We start from the raw sequence: 22,649 nt of genomic DNA on the forward strand, positions 1-22,649 counted from the left end.
ACAGAAATAGCCATTTGCAAACTCGGTCGTTTAGGAGGTCAAAATTGGAATTTGATTGATACAATTGGTTCTCGCTGGACTGATTGGCAAGCCTCGGTTTGTGGGGTATAACTTGGTCGGTGGTTGTTCAAATGATACAAACGTGGTGGATATGGAAAGATAAGAGAAAATAGTATAACTGTTATGAAGAAACCATTTTCAAATTCCTTCATCTACCATGTTAAATATTCTAAACACCGCAACAGCTTTGACTCACTCTGGCAGCCTGACTCCTATTCACTAAAACGGTCATATCTGGAGTTATAAACCTCCTTTTTAGGTGATTCCAAAACGACTGCAAAGATAACAGCCACGTCTAAAACTTTCATGAAGACCACCTGACCAAAGTCGGCCATCTAGAAGGTCTAAATCATCGTGCTTAAGAACGTGTCCACTAAATCATCCACCAGCACCACTAACTCATCCAATAACTCCACTAATTCTTCTACCAACTCCACCAACTCCACTAATTCATTTCATATTACTCCACTAAGCCCATTTTACTTATATTTTAATGTGTTATGAAGGCTATAAATAGCCCTTCACTTCTCCATTGCAAACCATCCCTCAATTCTCATTCTCTCTTCTCTTCTACTCTCTCTCATTTCCTCTTCTTCTCTTTGAAGACCAAGAGGAATCCATAGGAGGAAGCTCTGGTCTATTTACAGTTCTGGTCCCTATCTAAGAAGAGGAGGTTCTAGCCTAATTTCTAGTTAACCAGGTACGGGGGAAAAGGGGATTATTTATATGTAGAGTACATGAGGGAATTGGGTAAAGGAAGAATTTCTTAGGATTATGATTTTATAATTATTTTATTTAAAGAATCATTAGTTCTATTGAAATTATGTGTTGAGGTCTATAGATATGCCAAATTGTAGGAATAATGATCTGGGAAGAAAGAAGAAATCATAAATGCTGTGAACTAGAATTTGGAATAATTATGAGTTTCACTGTTATATTAAATTGATTATCTTATTGATTATTATAATTTATGAATATTATTGCTATATTACTCGTTAAGAATGGATGATCTTGATGTGAATTGCTTGAGGGGTGTGTAAACCCTCATTTTGTTGGGCTTATCTGTTGTGTATGTGATGTATATGTGATGTGGAATTATGTACGTGATGTGAATTTGAGTTATGAAATGAGAAGTGTGGAATGTGATTGAGATGTGAATGAGATGTGATTATGGTACTGATGACCAGGGGTGAGCACGACCCTAAGCTGATGGGTAGCGTGACCTTGGCACAGTATTATGTCAGGGGTGAGCACGACCCTAGGCTACTAAAAAGGGTAGCGTGACCTTGGCACAGTGTTATGTCAGGGGTGAGCACGGCCCTAGGTTGGAAAAAGGGTAGCGTGACCTTGACATAGTGAAATTTGTGTGGATTATGAATGAATTGTAATGTTCAAGTGGATTGTGATGGATTGATGTAATTGTGAATTGAGTTGTGAATATGATGAATGATTGATAAATTATGATACACACACACATATATATATATATATATATAGATAAATGCTTATGAATATTTTATTAAATAATGAGTTATTATGAGATTATATTGTGATGTGTTTGTATGTACTTTGCATATAGATATTTTCTTTTCTCACCGTATAAACTGTGGATATTTTAGGAGAAGAAGATCCAGCTACGAGTGGCTTCTAGGATGCCAACAGTTAAAATTCTGGGAATGCTCTGATAGTGTGACATCGGGGCAGAGGATTTCTAGGATGAAATATTTATGTGTATTTGGCACTGTAATATTGTTTTGAAAACAATTTGTAAAACTCTTGTGTTTTATGTTTTATATCTCTATTAATGTGATTGTCGAATTTTTATGTGAACCCTTTTACCAACTTAGAAAATTTAACCTTCTTAAATGTATTATAATTTTTTTTATATATGTGTTGGGGTAGTAAGGGTGTCACATTTAGTGGTATCAGAGCAGGCCGATCCAATCGGCCGTGAGTTATGAGTCTACTATGCTTGTTTGGTAGATTAATAATGTGATGAGATGATTGATGTGCTAATGTGATGATTAATTATGTTCTTATTTATTTATTTGTATTGTATTCTCAGGATTTGTCTGATAGACATGATATAAATTGATGATGCTATTTTTGATTGATCTTTTCATAATTGCTTATTTGTTTGATACTTTTTGCTTACGTAAGAAGTAGTGATTGAGTAGTATCACTCGTATGGTGAGCTTATGTACCAATAGTACGGACAAAGCCTTGATAATCAACTAGAAATTATTGAGACCTTAGATTTGGATGATTTTTCAATAGTTTACGGTTAATGGAAGTTAGGAATCTATAGTAGTAGTGGTTGAATCCAAGGAGGTTGTATTTGAGAATTGGAGTTTTGATATTTTGATGAGAGATTGGTACGTTCCTTGAGTGTTGGTGCTTGCATGTTAACTTTTATGGTTAAGGTAGTATGTGAATTTTATTCTCTAAGTCCTTTGTGAGCTGTTTTGGTCTAGGATTTGTAATGAAAAACTTGAATATGAGTTAAGGTGGGAAGGAGTGAATTTGAAATGGTTGAGGTATTTTGTGAAATGTTAGTACACTACTGCTTTATGATATGGGGATTATTTTCGTTGAAATTCTGTTGTGCTAGTATGAGTATCATATGACAGACTCAGATTTTGTGGTCTTCATGAGAATTGTGGCTTGGGATATTATTTTTCCAATGGAACTAGAATAAGATAAAACAGAGGTCTAGAACCTTAGTTATGACTACTTTGGTGATCAGAAGTTTAGTTATAAGAGCTGAATATACTTGAAATGATTTCTGAATTTTTAGTTAGGAAGGTGATCTTTTTGAAATCTTATGCCTTCATAAGAATTGTAGCTTATTCATTTACCTTTCGTTTGAGATAGGTTTGAGATCATTTGGATGAGTATAACTCTGTGTGTCAGGTAGATATATGCTATCATGATATTTTTGAGATTTTAGGCATAACAAGGATAAAAATGGATTTGATGATGTTTTAAGGTCTGGTCACTGAAAGGTTGATTCAAATGATATGATTGGTTCATGGTGATAAATTCATACATATTTAGGGATGATATATGTGAAAGAGGTATTCTAATATGAATTGATATGCAAGTATGTGACCTTATGGATCAATTAGTGGATATTTGTGTGTTAATGAGAGGTTTTGACCTTAGGATGTGATACCATCATATTAGAGTTAAGTGTGAAGATATATCTAAGATAAACTTAGCTAGATTATGATTTTGATTGTATGAGGTGAGTGTTCTAGGCTATGTAATTTCTTGCGAAGGTATAACATAGAGCTATCTAAGGTAGAAGTTGTTCTTAAGTGAGAGATACCTAATTCAATTAGTAAAATTAAGAATTTTCTTAGGATAATTTATAGGAGATTTATTAAGTAAATGTCTAAGGTAGCAGTTAGAGGTTTAGGCTACTCTCATTTCACTCGCCTCTACTACAGGAATCGCTTTTGCTTTCTTTTCCTCTAGCTACTAAGACGTTTCAGTTCACTAAGTTGTCGTTTGCCTACCCATGAATTCAACAGTAGTTTGAAAGGCTAACCCATATTAGGAATTTCTGGACCTATGTTTATTTTAAGTACCTAAAACATTTTATCGCTTACTTCTCTAGGTCGCTTAGTATTACCTTTGACTGGATTGACTAAGAAAAAGTTGCCTTTGTGTGCATAACAAAGGAGAAGGTAGTTTTCAAACTATTAAGGAAGAATTGGCTAGTGTTAATACTACTAGATGTTAACAAAGACTTTTGTGGTATATAGTTATGCTTCTAAAGATAGGATCAGGAAGAGTGTTGTGGCAAGAAGAAAGGTAGAAGCTTATGATTCTAGGCAACTGAAAATTCATGAGAGGAATTACTTTACCCATAACTTTGAGTTAGCAGTTTTAATATGAATACTAAGATTTGAAAACACTACGTATATGATTCTAAGCTTGAGGTATTTAGCGATCATAATAGCTTTAAATATCTATTAACCAAAAGAAATAGTTAGAATTCGTTGAGAAATAAGATTTTGATCTTATTGATTATTCGGCCAAGCCATTATGGCAACCGATGTTTTGAGTAGTAAACCTTTATATTTATCTTCCTTTATGATTAGAGAAATGGATTTTTTTAGATTACTCCTAGTAGTGTGAAACTAGGTATGACTTGAGTAACAAGTGAATTCTTGAAAGAAATTGGAAAAGCATAATTAGTTGATTCATTTGGTGATAAGATATGAGGCTATAAGATAAAGTGATGAATAAGAGTTTAACTTGGGTGTAAATGGAGTGGTGAAATTAGAGATCTGATATGTACATGTAGTGAACTTACGCTTAGGTGGTTAATCTTTAGAAATAATCTTAATATTGTGACAGACGCCTTAATTATGTTGATCTTTGATATATCACTTTTGATGATTTAAGGGTTGGATTTGATTGAAGAATTTAAGACTTATGATTGGTGTTTGAGATTATCCTTAGGAGCATTGAATTGATTATATTTAAAGTGACTAGTAAATTAATGGATAAGATTAGAGAAGCCTAGGAGTCAGATCCTTTCTTAGGGAATCAAATAGAGAAGATTGGTAGTAGTACGTATAATCATTTCTGAGTAGAATCAATATTGTTTTAAGGAGCAAATTTGAATGCTAAGTAAACTTGAAAGGACATAAGAACTCTTCACATTTATTTAGGAGTTACTAAAATGTATCAGAGTGGCGCAGCAGAAGCGTGATGGTCTAAGATGAGAATAGAAGTAGAGAAGTTGAATTAAGGTATGGAGAGTGAGTTTAAATTTGGAGTGGATGGAATTTTAAGATTTAAGGATAGGTTGTACATTCATAGTGTGCTAGAGTTTAATAAAGCAATCCTAGAAGAAGGACATAAGAGTATTCTTAGTATCCATCCAGAAATCACTAAGATGTACCAAAATCTTAAAAAGATATTTTGGTGGCCTTAAGTGTAGAGAGGAATAGAGGATGGTGTGTACTCATATTTAGTATAGTATAAGTCTGAGACAAAACATCAGAAGCCTTTAGGACTTTTGTAGCCTTTAGATGTTCCTATTTGGAAATGAGATAATGTGTCTAGACCTTGTTGTGGGTTTTCCTAGGAAGTTTAGAAAGAATCTTGAACAAGTCATAGTCAAACCTCTTCGTTGCGGAAATTCGAGGACGAATTTCTTAAAAGGGGGGAAGTATTGTAACATCCCAATTTTCAAAATGGTAATTACTATTATTATTATTATTATTACATAGTATTTGGTCATAATTTGAGGATTATCTTTTACTTCAATTGTAGCTAATTCACATTTCATTTATGCTTAATTGTAGGCTTTAGAAATATATGTATATTGTTGGGCTTAATTAGATAGTTGTAAACTTTCTTTTCAATAAAATCGTTTTCGCTGGGCTGACTGGCAAACCTCGGTGTTTAGGGCATAACTTGGGCTGTGATGGTCCAAATGATGCAAAATTGGTGTCAATGGAAATCTAAGAGAAAAACGCACAACTTTTACAGAAATAGCCATTTGCAAAATCGGTCGTTTAGGAGGTCAAAATTGGAATTTGATTGATACAATTGGTTCTCGCTGGACTGATTGGCAAGCCTCGGTTTATGGGGTATAACTTGGTCGGTGGTTGTTCAAATGATACAAACTTGGTGGCTTTGGAAAGATAAGAGAAAATCCTACAACTTTCATGAAGGAAATATTTTCAGATTCGGCTGTCTATAAGGTCCAAATCAGTAGCTAAAGTCGATGAGGAAAAGAACATGGCACCAACTCCATTAATTCATCCCACCAACTTTAATAATTCATCTCACTAATTCATTCCACTTAGTTTTGTCTAAGATTTTTTCATTATTTTCCATTTTTTTAATGTGTCTTGAAGGCTATAAATAGCCCTTCACTTCTCCATTGCAAACCATCCCTCAATTCTCATTCTCTCTTCTCTTATACTCTCTTCTTCTCCTCTTCTTCTCTTTGAAGACCTAGAGGAATCCATAGGAGGTGGTTCTATCCTAGTAGAAGGATCCTAGAGGAGGAAGCTCTTCTTTAGTTTCAGCGCTTGTCATCCAGGTAAGGGGGGGAGTGAGAAATCTCGCTCTGGGTGTGGGATTGTATGCTGGGTAGTGGGATTGGCCCCCAATCCTGTGTTTGTTGTATGTTATATTGTTTGTATGTTCTAATTGCTTGGTTAATATGTGTGTATGAATAGAAATTCTGTTGAGATTATGATTGTGAAAGTTATGAATATGATATGATAATGTGAATGTGATGTTTCTAATGATATGATGTGATGATGAAATATGATGTGAAATGACCATGAGATATGATTGACCATGAGATAGATAATGTGATAATGTGACAATGAGATATGAAATGTGATAAAGAGAAATGACCATGGAAAGTGATAAAGTGATATGAGAATGCATAGAGTCTTGTTTGACATGCATCATTTGCATAAAGTGATAAGGGTACGATATGGAATACGCCGCCAGAGAAGGCCCCCTAGTGTAAAAGCTGTGGGGATCAGTCCTTGGGGATGGCTCGGTTTGGAAGTCCCAGTCTCGCCCATTGTGTGCATGGGATGTATCTTGCGCGGCTTAGCTATCCCGACGAGACTCTGGTAGTATGTCCTTCTAGTGAGAGTGCGCAGAGGTTGTGTCCCGGCATGTACTCCTAGACTACTCTTTGTGTATTGCTAGCGGCAATATACTACGTGATAAGTGACTGGCGCCACATGCATGATAAAATGTAGTCCGTGTCCATACATGTGTCTTTTGATGTTATATGACAAATGAATATGCCTTGAATGAGTAAGATGTGATATTGTTATTAATCTATGATATATATATGTTTTGTTTGTGTTTGGCTATCTAGTATATATATTCCTACACTGTGAGCCGAGTGAGATGTTTTCTCACTCCCTTTTTCTTTGTGTTGTTTTTCTTTAACCGTTATACAGGTGATTATCAGCATGAGGCTGAGGATGTTGGTGGTGAAGCTTAGGCTTCTTTATGGGCTATGCTCTGATAGGACATGTGACATCGGGGTATAGATAAGATTAGATTAGGTTGTTAATGTTATTTTAAATTACTTTGAAAACTTTGAGATTTATTTCTTTGTAATTTCTGCTGATTATGTTTGTTAAAAATGTGATACTCTTTAAACATGTTTGATTATTAAAGTTATATTATTTAAATTTATTGATTTATGATATGCGGGGTAGAGGGTGTCACACAAGTGGAGATGAAGATTATTTCACCAAACAGATTCTATGTGGTGTAAAGTTTTGACATCAAGATATGAAGGATGGAAAGATTTACAAGAAGAAAGGATCCTATCAACATCGTCCGTATGGTGGAAGGATTTAAAAAAGGCATGTGGAGGACCTAATCAAAATCACTGGTTCAATTCAGGATATCAATGGTTCATCGGCCAAGGGGATAAGGGTCGTTTCTGGATGGATAAGTGGATAGGGGATCAATCATTGATGGAAAGATTTCCAAGGCTATACTTAAACTCGGAACAAAAAAATGGGAGGTTAGAAAAAATGGGAAGATGGATAGATAATAAATGGCATTGGGAACTCAAATGGAGAAGAGCATGGATTGGTAGAGAATCATATCAGTGGGAAACACTACAAACATTGTTACAAGGACAAAGTTTAAGACACGTACAAACAGATACATGGAAGTGGTTGTATGAAACTCATGGTAGTTATTATGTCAAATCAGCATATGAAGCAATCCAAGCAATAACAACAATCCAAAGTAACAATGTTAGTCCATTTATCAATGTTCTGTGGAAGCTGAAAATCCCATCGAAAGTGGCAATATTCTGTTGGAAGATGCAACACAATAGCTTGGCAACTATGGACAACCTAAGGAGAAGAAACATACAAGTACAAGAAATAAATGCAACATGTATTTTTTGTGGGTAAGTAGAAGAAACTACAAAGCATATAATGTTCTCATGTGTAGTCACAGACAGAATCTGGAAGGATATATACGGTTGGGTAGCTGAAGCAATAGTTTTGCCACAAGATTTGGTTCAACATTTTCTTCAACAACCTTATCAAGTGAATTCAAGCAAAGAAAGGAACAGATGGCAGGTGATATGGTGTGCAGTTACTTGGAATATATGGAAGGCAAGAAACAATTCTAGATTTAGAGGAGTACAATTCTTAAAGGAAAAGACATATCAAGACATAATTTATTTTTCTTGGCTATGGTTATCAATGGACAGCTCATTCCAATATAGCTATCAGCAGTGGATTGTTAATCCAGGAGCTTGTCTATATACTTAGATGTAAAAGAATGAGGGTGTGCGAGGAAGTTCAATTATTTTTCTAAACCAATGAGATTATATGTAAACTATACCCACCAAGAATAGGGAATTAAGAACATATTATTTTAATAAGCCAAAACTCTCTTGTAAATATGGGTGGCACCCTTAGTGTCCAAATATTAATATATTTTATTTGCTGTTTCAAAAAAAAAAATTCACATATACAAAATATATATTTTGTTAACATATCACTAATTATTTGTTCCAACGTATGATTTTTCAAAAATTAAATATAATTAAAATATATGAAATAATTGATTTTTAGGTTAAATAGTACAGTTTTTTTTTGTTACATAGAATAAAAAAAGAAGGAAAAGGAAATAGGAACAGAAAAAACTAAGTGCGGAAAAACACGATCCTCATAGCATCAGCATGAAGCGCAAAACTGAGGCTAAGAGCAAGAGCAAGGTTAAATAGTACAACGATATAATTTAATTTAGGTTAAAATCTTTATTTGGTCTCTTATAATATTTTTTTTATTTTAATTTATTTTCACTTTAATTTTTTGTTTCAATTTAATCTCTAATAATTTAAATTATTGTAATTTGGGACTTCCGTCAAATGATTTAAACAGAATTAACTATTTACCACGTGGATGTCAGGTAGATGTCATATAGATGCGTAGGTGGATGCCAAATTTAATTTTTTTTTTGTCTCATCTTTTTTGTTTCTCTCTTTTTTCACATCTTCTCTTTTTCTTTGTGTCTCTTTCCTATCTTATCTTTTTTTTTTCTCTCTCCTTTCTCATATATATTTTTTTTATCTCATATTCTTTTTTCTTTCATCTCTCATTTATTTATTTATTTGCTTCTTGTTCTCTATTTTTTTTTTCTTATCTTTCTTTTTTATCTATCAACATTTTTTTTGTTATATTTTAATCCTATCTTATATGTTACAGGATCTTTTATTTTATTCTCCCGCCATATTTTTTACAACAATTTCTATATGTATAGAAATTATATTATTTTTTAAAAAATTTATATTGTCCTTTGAAATATAATAAAATCATTTCAAATCTTATAAATTCTTAAACTACAAATTCATTAAAATTCATATTACGAAATCTTGATTAAATTTTTTTTTAAAAAAATCTTAAAAATAATTACATTCCTACAAAGTATTTAGAAAAAAAATCTTTAAAATAATTAAATTTTCACAAAAAATTTTATAATTCCCAATACTAAAAAAGTCTTATATAAAATCTTAATTCAATACACCCCTAAACTCTCAACTGTGCTTATAAATTGGTACATGCAAGAAGGAACTGCACAACACATTTGTATAGTTTGGTTCTTTGGAAATACTAAAATTAAAGAATGGCCCATGTTAGGCTTGCTCCTTTGGTCGTCTTCTTGCTTGCCACTTCTTGTATGTAGCTTACATTATTTTTTATTTCTTCTTGATTTCAATTATATATTTCAGGACTATGAGATATTAGAATATGTATATATATACAAACGTGTGCATTTGTTGTAATTTTTGATATATGTATGTTGTCAGTAATGTTTTCCATGAAGAAGATAGAAGCAGTTGTTTGTTGAGGTTATTGTTGGCTGCATGAATCATGCGACAATGATGGTAATTGTATTTGTCACCCTACGCGTGTGGGAGGTATATCGTTGTTGGTACCTGCATTATAAAAACCATATTCCAACTCTTGCAAGGATCATCAACAAACTTCCCAACTTATGCAGATCTAAGGATGAGTGCATGAACAAAGCAAGTGGAAACTTTAATTTGCACTCCTTACCATAATCCTCATATCAAGCATATATCATTCAGAATCTCCAAAAGCCTTCTCCAAGATGCCTTCAACAACATAACAGTTTATTTCATGTTAATTTAAATCATTATACATAAATGAATAAAATTAATGTCAAATAATAAATACAATAAATTATGCATAAAATTATTTAAATTATAAATCAAATCATAAAAACTTATTTGATCTTCTGTTTTAGAAAATATTAGGCATAATAAAAATTGATATAAAAAAGAATAATTTTTGTCAACGCTAAAAATATTTTTTTTATATATAATATGCTTATTTGATTGTATTCTAACTTTATTATTTAAATTAAGTTTCTCTACAATTAGACTAATTTCTACAAAATTTAATAAAAAAAAACATACTACAACATAATTAATCTAATTATTTATGTAGGTATCATACATTAAAGCTCAGACGAAAATAAAATTAAAGTTTGTAATAACTATTTAATTAATAAAATTAATTTAGACAATAATATATATTGAGTGACTGCTATTAAAATAATTGACTTACAATTAACAGATCCAATTTCATCAAAGAGAATAACTTCCTCACTATAGATCGTTAAAATGATCTATTTTAATAGTTCCTTACTTGTGTTTTCTTCCTTTTTAAAATTCTTCTAATTTAAAATGACATATATTAATTAGTTCTTTATTCCTCTTATTATTTATGTGTATTTGTTGGACCTTCTGCTAGAGAAAAAATTGGATAAATAATAATAATAATAATAATAATAATAATAATAATAATAATAATAATAATAATAATAATAATAATAATCGACAATTGTGTATCTTTTACTATTATACTTCTGTAAAATCAAGAAATATATAACTCTAAAAAGAGCATAGGGATATTGCATAAAGTTATGAGAAAGAATTAGAAAAGTAAAAAAGTTAACTTATAAAAAAAAGTTAACTTATAAAAAAAATTTATCTTTTAAATTATTTACTAAATTGAGTTAGAATCAATAATATTCCTTAATTATCCAGTAATCATTAGTAATAATTTTTAATTAATTATAATTTAAAATTATTTGTTCCTAATTATAAAATTATAACAACATTTCATTATCATTAAAATTTTAACAGTCACTAAATACAATTAATATTCATTATCAGGCTTCAATGTTTCATTAATTGACATAATTATCTAAGTTAATATTTGTAATTAAAATAGTTGGTATAAACATTAATTTCATCATTAAATCTCTATCCCAACCCATTAATAAACAATAAATACAAAAGATATTTTTTGAGTAAAGTCACACAAGATACATCCCATCCCATGCACACAAGCAGGCAAGACCAGACTTTCTGAACCACGTTATCTCCTAGGACTTCTTCGAGATGTTTCAACCGAAGGACCTTCCCTAATGGTGTACTCCATATCGTACTCCGTCACATAAATGCATATGATGCATGTCACACATTCACATGTTCATGGACTTAACATTTCAATTTTCATATCTCATCATCATCTCACTTGTTCTCATATCTCATTATCATACTCATAGTCACAAGGTCAAATATAAAAGATTCACATCCTCATAGAAACACATCACTTGCATTAATTAGCACCTTCAAACAAAGCTTAAAACTTATATGTTTTCAAATTAAACATACATTCACACTCAACAAATATCAAGGAACACAATAAAATACTCAAACATGAAAATAAAAAACATTCATATTTTATCTATTTCTCGTAGGGTTTCTCGTAGGAACTCATAGAACATTCTATATAATCCCTATCAAAATATATAAAAACTCAAAATTAAACATACATTTATGCTAAATAATCATTAGGGAATACAATAGAAAACACAATTCAAAACAGAAAACATTCAAAATAATAATAATAATAATAATAATAAACATACCTTCTCTCTTTTATAAAAAAAACTTAAACATAATTATTAATAATAAAACATATTTCATAAAATATCAAAATAATTTCAAAAATATTATTTATATAAAGTATAAAAAATCAGGATGTTACAATATATATTTAAATTAATTATTAAATTAAAAATATTTAAATTTATATTTTTAAAACATATTTAAATTTAAAAACATATTTTACTATTATACTTCAATTTCAAATAACTCCTTAATCATGTAATTGAATTATATAATAACTCCATACCCTTGAATCATTTTTTAATTAAAAAGGATTATTTTTAATTGTACATTATTATTAGATTTTATTTTATTTTTATTTTTCCATACACTTGAATCATTTTTTCAAGTTACGTGGTATATTGTTAATGATCACATAATAAATGTATGACTTTTTATTATTTGAAAATTACACCTAGAATCATAGTATATCAAATATTTCAATAAAATAATTTAACCTTTTTAATTTTTAGAATTTTCATATTATTTTATAAAATAAAATTTGTGACACCCTCTACCCCAACATAAATACAAAAGATATAAACCATCTATATATAAATTCTTTCTTAGTCTAATATAAAATAATTATCTCAAGTATCATTGGATAAAAGATGCACATTCATAATTTTCAACTATAAGTATCAAATTGTCAAGAAATAATAAAATAAAGATTATAGATTAATCCCAGTAAAGGTGGCAGGGCCTCCTAGTTAGAAATTAACTTATAATCTTTTAGAAAAATTATAATATGACAAAAATACACACTTTCAACATAAATAACATAAAAATTACAAAAGAAAAATAATAATAATTTAACAATAAGTCTAGCTAATCCCGATGTCACATCCTATCAGAGCAAAACCCAAACAGAAGCCTAAGCTTCACCACCAACATCCTCAGCCTCATGCTAATTATCTGCATCATAATTTAAATATACACAAAAATGACAAGGGAGTGAGAAACTTCTCACTCAGTTGCAGATATAGAAATAAAAGTTAAATAGCACACACACACGCAATATAATTCACATATATAATCAATCTCACATATATGCTTATGTATAATGATTTTCTTGACTTGACTCACTATTGTATGCATGTGGCGCCATACGGAAGTTTCAGAATTTATCACTGGTGACCCAAAGGTACACCTATCACTGGTGTTCATACACCTCGTTAGCATGTTACATCACTGGTGTCCCGAAGGCACACCTATCACTGGTGATCATACACCTTGTTAGCATCACTGGTATGCGGCCTCAGCGGCACACATGGAGTAGTATGTGCATATGATGCATGTCATACATTCACAGACTCAACCTTTAGCATGTTACACATATCATATTCATATTTCATAATTAAGAATTATTTCAATAATCCAATTTAATAGTCCAATAGTCCAACAGTCCAAACAGTCCAACAGTCCAATAGTCTAACAGTCCAACAATCCAACAGTCCAACAATCCAACAGTCCAGAGGTTGCTTAGGTATCATATTTTTCAATAATAATATATTAAGATCTTTTAAGTAAAGTAGGAAGCTTAAAAGGTAATATAAGATAATAAGGAGGCTCAGCCTTCCATTTAAATAATAGATTACAAATTTATAAATACTTAGGAGGCTTAGCCTTCCATTCAAATAACAGATTCTAATATGTAAATAAATAAGATATAAAATGTAACATCCCAAATTTTATTCAATGAAAAAGGGTTATTTTTTATGTATTTTAAATATTTATGAAATTATTAAAGGGTTTAAAAATGTAATATCCCAAATTTTAATAAATAAAACAAGTTATTTTGATTTTAAATATTTATTGAGATTATTAGAAGGTTTGTCATATTTTTATTTAAGTATTTTACTATTTACGTATTTTACTATTCATGTATTTTACTATTCACGTATACGTTTTTCACTATTCATAAATACGTATTTACGTATTTGTAAATAGTATTTTACTGTGCATGTGCACAGTAACTGGCGGCTACAGAGGGGGCTGCGGATCTGAAGTTTATAAATTTTAATAAATTTTATTATTTTAATGAATAGTGCATAGTGCATAGTAATTTATAATATTATTTTAATGAATAGTGCATAGTGCATAGTAATTTATAATATTATTTTAATGAATAGTGCATAGTGCATAGTATTTTCAAAATTTCTATAAATAGGGGCCTAAGGTTTTGAAAATTTAGAATTCTAGAGAGAAGGAAATTCTGGAGAAATAGAGAGAGAAAGTAAGAGAGAGAGAAGGAGAAAGAAAAGGAGGTTCTGCTCTAGTGCCTTGTTTAAGGAGAAAGAGGAAGAGATTCTGCCCTAATTTCGATTCCTTTTAAAGAAAGAAGAGAGGAGATTCTGCCCAAATTTCTGTAAACCCAGGTAAGGGGGGGAGTGGGAAACCTCGCTTGGGGGTGTGGGAATAATTGTTAAATAGTTTGTTTGTTGGATTGGCTCCCGATCCCTTACCTGTTGTTTATTTCTTTGAATATGTATTATTGATGTGTTTTGTTTTATATCTTATTTATTTACATATTAGAATCTGTTATTTGAATGGAAGGCTAAGCCTCCTAAGTATTTATAAATTTGTAATCTATTATTTAAATGGAAGGCTGAGCCTCCTTATTATCTTATATTACCTTTTAAGCTTCCTACTTTACTTAAAAGATCTTAATATATTATTATTGAAAAATATGATACCTAAGCAACCTCTGGACTGTTGGATTGTTGGACTGTTGGACTGTTGGACTGTTTGGACTGTTGGACTGTTTGGACTGTTGGACTATTGGACTATTAAATTGGATTATTGAAATAATTCTTAATTATGAAATATGAATATGATATGTGTAACATGCTAAAGGTTGAGTCTGTGAATGTATGACATGCATCATATGCACATATTACTCCAGGTGTGCCGCTGAGGCCGCATACCCACGACTAACAAGGTGTACCTTTGAGTCACCCACGATATGCTAACGAGGTGTATGAACACCAGTGATAGGTGTGCCTTCGGGACACCAGTGATGTAACATGCTAACGAGGTGTATGAACACCAGTGATAGGTGTACCTTTGGGTCACCAGTGATAAATTCTGCAACTTCTGTATGGCGCCACATGCATACATTAGTGAGTCAAGTCAAGGAAATCATTATACATAAGCATATATGTGAGATTGATTATATATGTGAATTATATTGCGTGTGTGTGTGCTATTTAACTTTTATTTCTATATCTGCAACTGAGTGAGAAGTTTCTCACTCCCTTGTCATTTTTGTGTATATTTAAATTATGATGCAGATAATTAGCATGAGGCTAAGGATGTTGGTGGTGAAGCTTAGGCTTCTGTTTGGGTTTCGCTCTGATAAGATGTGACATCGGGATTAGCTAGACTTATTGTTAAATTATTATTATTTTTCTTTTGTAATTTTTATGTTATTTATGTTGAAAGTGTGTATTTTTGTCATATTATAATTTTACTAAAAGATTATAAGTTAATTCCTAACTAGGAGGCCCTGCCACCTTTACTGGGATTAATTTATAATCTTTGTTTTATAATAACTTCTTGAGTGTAATATTTATGTGTATGTATTATGAATGTGCATCTTCTACCTTATGATACTTATTGTTTTATATCATTCTATAAAAATCTTTTATAAATATAGTTTATGTTTATTAATGATATTGGGGTAGAGGGTGTCACATTTAGTGGTATCAGAGCAGGTCGATTTAATCGAACGTGTGTGTTATGTGCTTATCATGACTCTGTTGTGTACTCTGACTATGTTTTATTTGTTGTGTATTATGATGATGATGTTTGTTTTGTGTTGATATTGTTGATTTTGATATTGCTATGTAATTAGAGGAAAGATAGTCATGATAGTGTTAGCCAACTAGAGCTATTAGAACCTTGGATGTGAGTGATACATTGAGTGTACTAAGAGTTTATGATTGGTGGAGTTTTTGACATCTATAGTTGTAGCAGGTTCAATCTAAGGGTGGTTGTCTCCTTGGTGAGAGATCGAAATGATGATAATTCCCTTAAGTGTTATTATTGACAAGTTAATTATTTATGGTTTAGGTAGCATGTGAGTTATTGCGGTTGAGGATAGTATTGAGAAGCTTGAACGAGAAATTGAAGAGTGAATTTGGAAAGAGTTGAGGTACTTTGTGACATTAGATATATTGATACACTAATGTTGTTTGGTGTAGAAAATATTTTCGCTACAGTTTTGACAGTTTGAGTATCATATTGACAGAATTAGATTTTTTTTTTTTTTTTTTTTTTTTTGCGGTCTTTATGAAGATTATGGCTTTGGATATTATTTTCCCAATGGAATTGGAAAAAGATAAAACAGAGGTTTGAAACTTTAGTTATGACTGCTTCGATGATCAGAAGTTTAGTTGTAAGCGCTGAATATACTTGAAGTGATTTTTGAATCTTTAGCTAAGGAGATGATCTTTTTGGAATCTTATGTCTTTCTAAGAGTTGTAGTTTAATCAATTAGTTTTCTTTGATGATAGGATAAGATCAAATGGAAGAATTGAACTCTCTATGTGTTGTTTTCTTTGATAGTTATTAAAAAAAAAGAAATTAGGCTGTATAATAATATTTTTGGGTTAGTAGGCAATGCAATGATAAGAATTGACTTTGTTAAGATATTTGGGATGTTATCATGTGGATTAAGAGGTTGTTTAAGGTTGCATGATGCTATGTGGTAAAGGTTGTTCATGTACATACTTATGAATGGTATATAAACAGGTTTAAAGTAGGTATTCTAATATGATTTAATATGCATGCATGTTGATTTGTGGATAGATGACCTTAGGGATCAATTGGTGAATGTCGTGTAGTTAGTGAAAGTGATTTTAGGGTGTGATATGATCATATTATAGTTGAAGATGAAGATATATCTAAGATGGGTATATGTTAAATTGTCTAAGTATTACTATTATATTTATTTTATTTTATTATATGAGGTAAGTTTTCTAGTTCCTGTAAATTCCATTTGAGGTAAATATGGATCTGTTTAGGTAGAAGTTGTGTTTAAAATGAGGAAATATCTAAGCCAGTTAGGAAGGATAAGAGTTTTATTAGGTTAGCCTATTATTATTAAAGAATTATTAAAGGAAGTTCTAGGATAGTATTGCCCTTAACTACATTCACTAGGAGGAAGTATTATCTTTATGTGGAATAGTAGGTTTGAGAGTAGTTTCAACTCTTATGGAAACATTGACTAGTGATAACGTTACCGGACTTTAGTGAGTTTTATGTGGTATAGAGTGATGTTTTGAAGACAAGTTTGATGGATTATTTCCATGACCTTGAGTTAGGGGTTGTAATGTTTACACTTGAGATTTTGGAGACATTACTGGTATAATACTAAGCTTGAGGTATTTAGCGATCATAAGAGCCTTAAATATCTTTTGACCGAAAGAGATAGTTGAAAATCTTTAAGGAATAAGATTTTAATTTTGAAAGTTATTGAGCCAAAGTTATTGTGGTAACCGATGTTTTGTGTAGGAAACCTTTATATTTTCCCTTATGGATCTTTGGACTCAAATTAGAAATTTAAGTCTGCCTTGTGAGATTACTCCTAGTAATGTAAAACTAGGTATGACTCGAGTAACAAGTGGATCATTGAAAGAAATTTGAGAAAATATAATTAGTTGATTCATTTTGGTGACAAGATACGAGGCTATAAGATAAGGTGATGGATAAAAATTTGAATTGGTTGTAGATGGAGTAGTAAAATTAGTAATATGATATATGTAACATATGCTTAGGAGCTTGATCTTTATAGATAATCGTAGAAGTAAAAACAATATTCTGGCAGATATTTTGATTACGATGATCACTAATTTATTATTTTGATGATTTAAGGAGTGAATTTGATTGCAGAATTTAGAAACTTATGCTTGATGTGTAAGATTATCTCTAGTAGCATTGACTTATTAATGGGTGAGATTAGAGGAACCAGGAGTTAGATCCTTTATTAGTGACCCAAGTAAGCAAGATATTAGAAAGGACACATTTGGATGCTTAGTAAACTTGAAAGGACATAAGAGTACTCTTAATATTTATTTAGGAGTTGCTAAAATGTATCAGAGTGGCGCAGCAGAAGCGTGATGGTCTAAGATGAAAGAGAAGTAGAGAAATTGAATCAAGGTATGGAGAGTGAGTTTAAATTTGGAGTGGATGAAGTTTTGAGATTTAAGGATAAGTTGTGCATTTCTAGTATGTCAGAGCTTAAAGCAATCCTAGAAGGAGGTCATAAGAGTATCCTTAGATATCTTTTGAGTTGTACATCAATAAGGTAGTAAGGTTGCATAGGATTTAAAAAGCAAGATACGTGAAGTTTATTCATTCATATTTTCAAGCAAATTTCGGGGACGAAATTTCTAAAAGGAGGGGAGTAAATGTAACATCCCAAATTTTATTCAATGAAAAAGGGTTATTTTTTATGTATTTTAAATATTTATGAAATTATTAAAGGGTTTAAAAATGTAATATCCCAAATTTTAATAAATAAAACAAGTTATTTTGATTTTAAATATTTATTGAGATTATTAGAAGGTTTGTCATATTTTTATTTAAGTATTTTACTATTTACGTATTTTACTATTCATGTATTTTACTATTCACGTATACGTTTTTCACTATTCATAAATACGTATTTACGTATTTGTAAATAGTATTTTACTGTGCATGTGCACAGTAACTGGCGGCTACAGAGGGGGCTGCGGATCTGAAGTTTATAAATTTTAATAAATTTTATTATTTTAATGAATAGTGCATAGTGCATAGTAATTTATAATATTATTTTAATGAATAGTGCATAGTGCATAGTAATTTATAATATTATTTTAATAAATAGTGCATAGTGCATAGTATTTTCAAAATTTCTATAAATAGGGGCCTAAGGTTTTGAAAATTTAGAATTCTAGAGAGAAGGAAATTCTGGAGAAATAGAGAGAGAAAGTAAGAGAGAGAGAAGGAGAAAGAAAAGGAGGTTCTGCTCTAGTGCCTTGTTTAAGGAGAAAGAGGAAGAGATTCTGCCCTAATTCCGATTCCTTTTAAAGAAAGAAGAGAGGAGATTCTGCCCAAATTTCTGTAAACCCAGGTAAGGGGGGGAGTGGGAAACCTCGCTTGGGGGTGTGGGAATAATTGTTAAATAGTTTGTTTGTTGGATTGGCTCCCGATCCCTTACCTGTTGTTTATTTCTTTGAATATGTATTATTGATGTGTTTTGTTTTATATCTTATTTATTTACATATTAGAATCTGTTATTTGAATGGAAGGCTAAGCCTCCTAAGTATTTATAAATTTGTAATCTATTATTTAAATGGAAGGCTGAGCCTCCTTATTATCTTATATTACCTTTTAAGCTTCCTACTTTACTTAAAAGATCTTAATATATTATTATTGAAAAATATGATACCTAAGCAACCTCTGGACTGTTGGATTGTTGGACTGTTGGACTGTTGGACTGTTTGGACTGTTGGACTGTTTGGACTGTTGGACTATTGGACTATTAAATTGGATTATTGAAATAATTCTTAATTATGAAATATGAATATGATATGTGTAACATGCTAAAGGTTGAGTCTGTGAATGTATGACATGCATCATATGCACATATTACTCCAGGTGTGCCGCTGAGGCCGCATACCCACGACTAACAAGGTGTACCTTTGAGTCACCCACGATATGCTAACGAGGTGTATGAACACCAGTGATAGGTGTGCCTTCGGGACACCAGTGATGTGACATGCTAACGAGGTGTATGAACACCAGTGATAGGTGTACCTTTGGGTCACCAGTGATAAATTCTGCAACTTCTGTATGGCGCCACATGCATACATTAGTGAGTCAAGTCAAGGAAATCATTATACATAAGCATATATGTGAGATTGATTATATATGTGAATTATATTGCGTGTGTGTGTGCTATTTAACTTTTATTTCTATATCTGCAACTGAGTGAGAAGTTTCTCACTCCCTTGTCATTTTTGTGTATATTTAAATTATGATGCAGATAATTAGCATGAGGCTAAGGATGTTGGTGGTGAAGCTTAGGCTTCTGTTTGGGTTTCGCTCTGATAAGATGTGACATCGGGATTAGCTAGACTTATTGTTAAATTATTATTATTTTTCTTTTGTAATTTTTATGTTATTTATGTTGAAAGTGTGTATTTTTGTCATATTATAATTTTACTAAAAGATTATAAGTTAATTCCTAACTAGGAGGCCCTGCCACCTTTACTGGGATTAATTTATAATCTTTGTTTTATAATAACTTCTTGAGTGTAATATTTATGTGTATGTATTATGAATGTGCATCTTCTACCTTATGATACTTATTGTTTTATATCATTCTATAAAAATCTTTTATAAATATAGTTTATGTTTATTAATGATATTGGGGTAGAGGGTGTCACATAAAACAAAACACATCAATAATACATATTCAAAGAAATAAACAACAGGCAAGGGATCGGGAGCCAATCCAACAAACAAACTATTTAACAATTATTCCCACACCCCCAAGCGAGGTTTCCCACTCCCCCCTTACCTGGGTTTACAGAAATTTGGGCAGAATCTCCTCCTCTCTATCTTTCCTTAAAAGGAATCGGAATTAGGGCAGAATCTCTTCCTCTTTCTCCTTAAACAAGACACTAGAGCAGAACCTCCTTTTCTTTCTCCTTCTCTCTCTTACTTTCTCTCTCTATTTCTCCAGAATTTCCTTCTCTCTAGAATTCTAAATTTTCAAAACCTTAAGTCCCTATTTATAGAATTTTTGAAGTTACTATGCACTATGCACTATTCATTAAAATAATATTATAAATTACTATGCACTATGCACTATTCATTAAAATAATATTCAAATTTATTATAAAATTTGAACCCGCGTCCCTCGTGCAGCCGCCCTTCACTGTGCAATTGCATAGTGAAATACTATTCATACATACGTATTCGTAAATAGTAAAATACGTATACATAAATAGTAAAAAATATGTATACATAAATAGTAAAATACGTATACGTAAATAGTAAAATATATAAATAAAATACTTATTCACATAATAAATACATAAAAAATATTTCTTTTCATTGAATAAAATTTGGGATGTTACAATTCTCCCCTCCTTTTAGAAATTTCGTCCCCGAAATTTTTGCAATGGTAAACTCTTCGCATTCTTACTTCTAATTCTTATGCAACATCACTACCTTGTTGATGTACAACTTTTATCAATTTCCTCAAAAGATTTGCTTAGGGAAAGATCTTGACGAATTTATCCACTTAAACACAAACAAAATCAATTTCTTAAGCGTCTTAGACAAATCTTCCACTAGGGTCTATCTATTCATCATCTTACTTCCAAAATGGAGCATCTAAGTGCTACAAGATTCTTAAAAACTTCTAGTATGCTAACCATAAATATACAATTGCTTTACTCCTCTCTTCATCTTAGGTCACAAAATATCTTCTTAGATTTTGGTACATCTTAGTAGTTTCTGAATGGATACTAAAGATACTCTTATGACCTTCTTCTAGGATTGCTTTATTAAATTCTAGCACACTAGGAATGCACAACTTATCCTTAAATCTCAAAACTCCATCCACTCCAAATTTAAACTCACTCTCCATATCTTGATTCAAGTTCTCTACTTCTCTTTCCATATTAGACCATCACGCTTCCCTTGCGCCACTCTGATACATTTTAGTAACTCCTAAATAAATGATAAGAGTACTCTTATGTCCTTTCAAGTTTTATAACTAAACATCCAACTGTGTCCTTTCTAATCTCTTGCTTATTTGGGTCACTAATAAAGGATCTAACTCCTAGTTCCTCTAATCTCATCTATTAATCTGATAGTTACTTCCAACATAAATAATTCAATGCTACTAGGGTAATCTTACACATCAAGCATAAGTTTCTAAATTCTGCAATCAAATTCAATCCTTAAATCATCAAAATAATAATTTGGTTATCATTGTAATCCAGATATTTGCCACAACATCAACACCTAAGCATTAGATACACATATCAGATCACTAATTTTACTACTCTATCTACAACCAATTCAAACTCTTCTATGATCAATTCTAAAGATCAGGTACCTAAGCATAATGTACACTCGGTATCCATATCAGTTCTCTAGTTTCACCATTTCATCTTCACCCAAGTCATAATCATATCCATCACCTTAACCTATAGCCTTATAACTTGTTACCAAAATAAATCAACTAATTATGCTCCTATAATTTTCTTCAACAATCCATTCGTTATTCATACTTAATCTCACAATACTAGAAGTAACCTTATAATCCAAACTTAAATTTCTAATTTGAGCCAAAAAGATTCATCTCTCTAATCATAATGAAAGATAAAGATTTCCTCAAAACATCAATCACCACAATGGCTTTAGCCAAATAATAAGATCAAAATTTTACTCCTTAAGAAATTTCAACTATTTCTTTTATCTCGTATTCAACCCCTTTGGTCAAAAGATATTTAAGGTTCTTATGATCACTAAATACCTCAACCATAGAATCATATAGTTAGTGTCT

At 31.2% G+C, this 22,649-nt stretch overlaps 3 long non-coding RNA genes across 3 annotated transcripts; 2 read left to right on the forward strand and 1 right to left on the reverse strand.

Annotated features, from left to right (window-relative positions):
* The first annotated feature begins 319 nt into the window (after window positions 1-319).
* LOC145950686 (uncharacterized) lies at window positions 320-7,273 on the forward strand. The gene is made up of 3 exons (XR_014428542.1): window positions 320-760; window positions 1,680-6,130; window positions 7,020-7,273. It is a non-coding gene; the product is annotated as an uncharacterized LOC145950686 (long non-coding RNA).
* A 5,431-nt stretch (window positions 7,274-12,704) lies between these two features.
* LOC145950669 (uncharacterized) lies at window positions 12,705-21,131 on the reverse strand. Its single transcript, XR_014428508.1, has 2 exons — window positions 20,649-21,131; window positions 12,705-12,994 (listed from the first exon to the last, which is right to left on the reverse strand). It is a non-coding gene; the product is annotated as an uncharacterized LOC145950669 (long non-coding RNA).
* Window positions 13,482-20,449, forward strand: LOC145950667 (uncharacterized). Its single transcript, XR_014428506.1, has 2 exons — window positions 13,482-19,196; window positions 20,112-20,449. It is a non-coding gene; the product is annotated as an uncharacterized LOC145950667 (long non-coding RNA).
* Window positions 21,132-22,649: the final 1,518 nt, after the last annotated feature.

This window comes from Cajanus cajan, chromosome 8 (assembly GCF_000230855.2).
Source record: "Cajanus cajan strain Asha chromosome 8, NIPB_CcT2T_4, whole genome shotgun sequence".
NCBI lineage: Eukaryota > Viridiplantae > Streptophyta > Magnoliopsida > Fabales > Fabaceae > Cajanus > Cajanus cajan.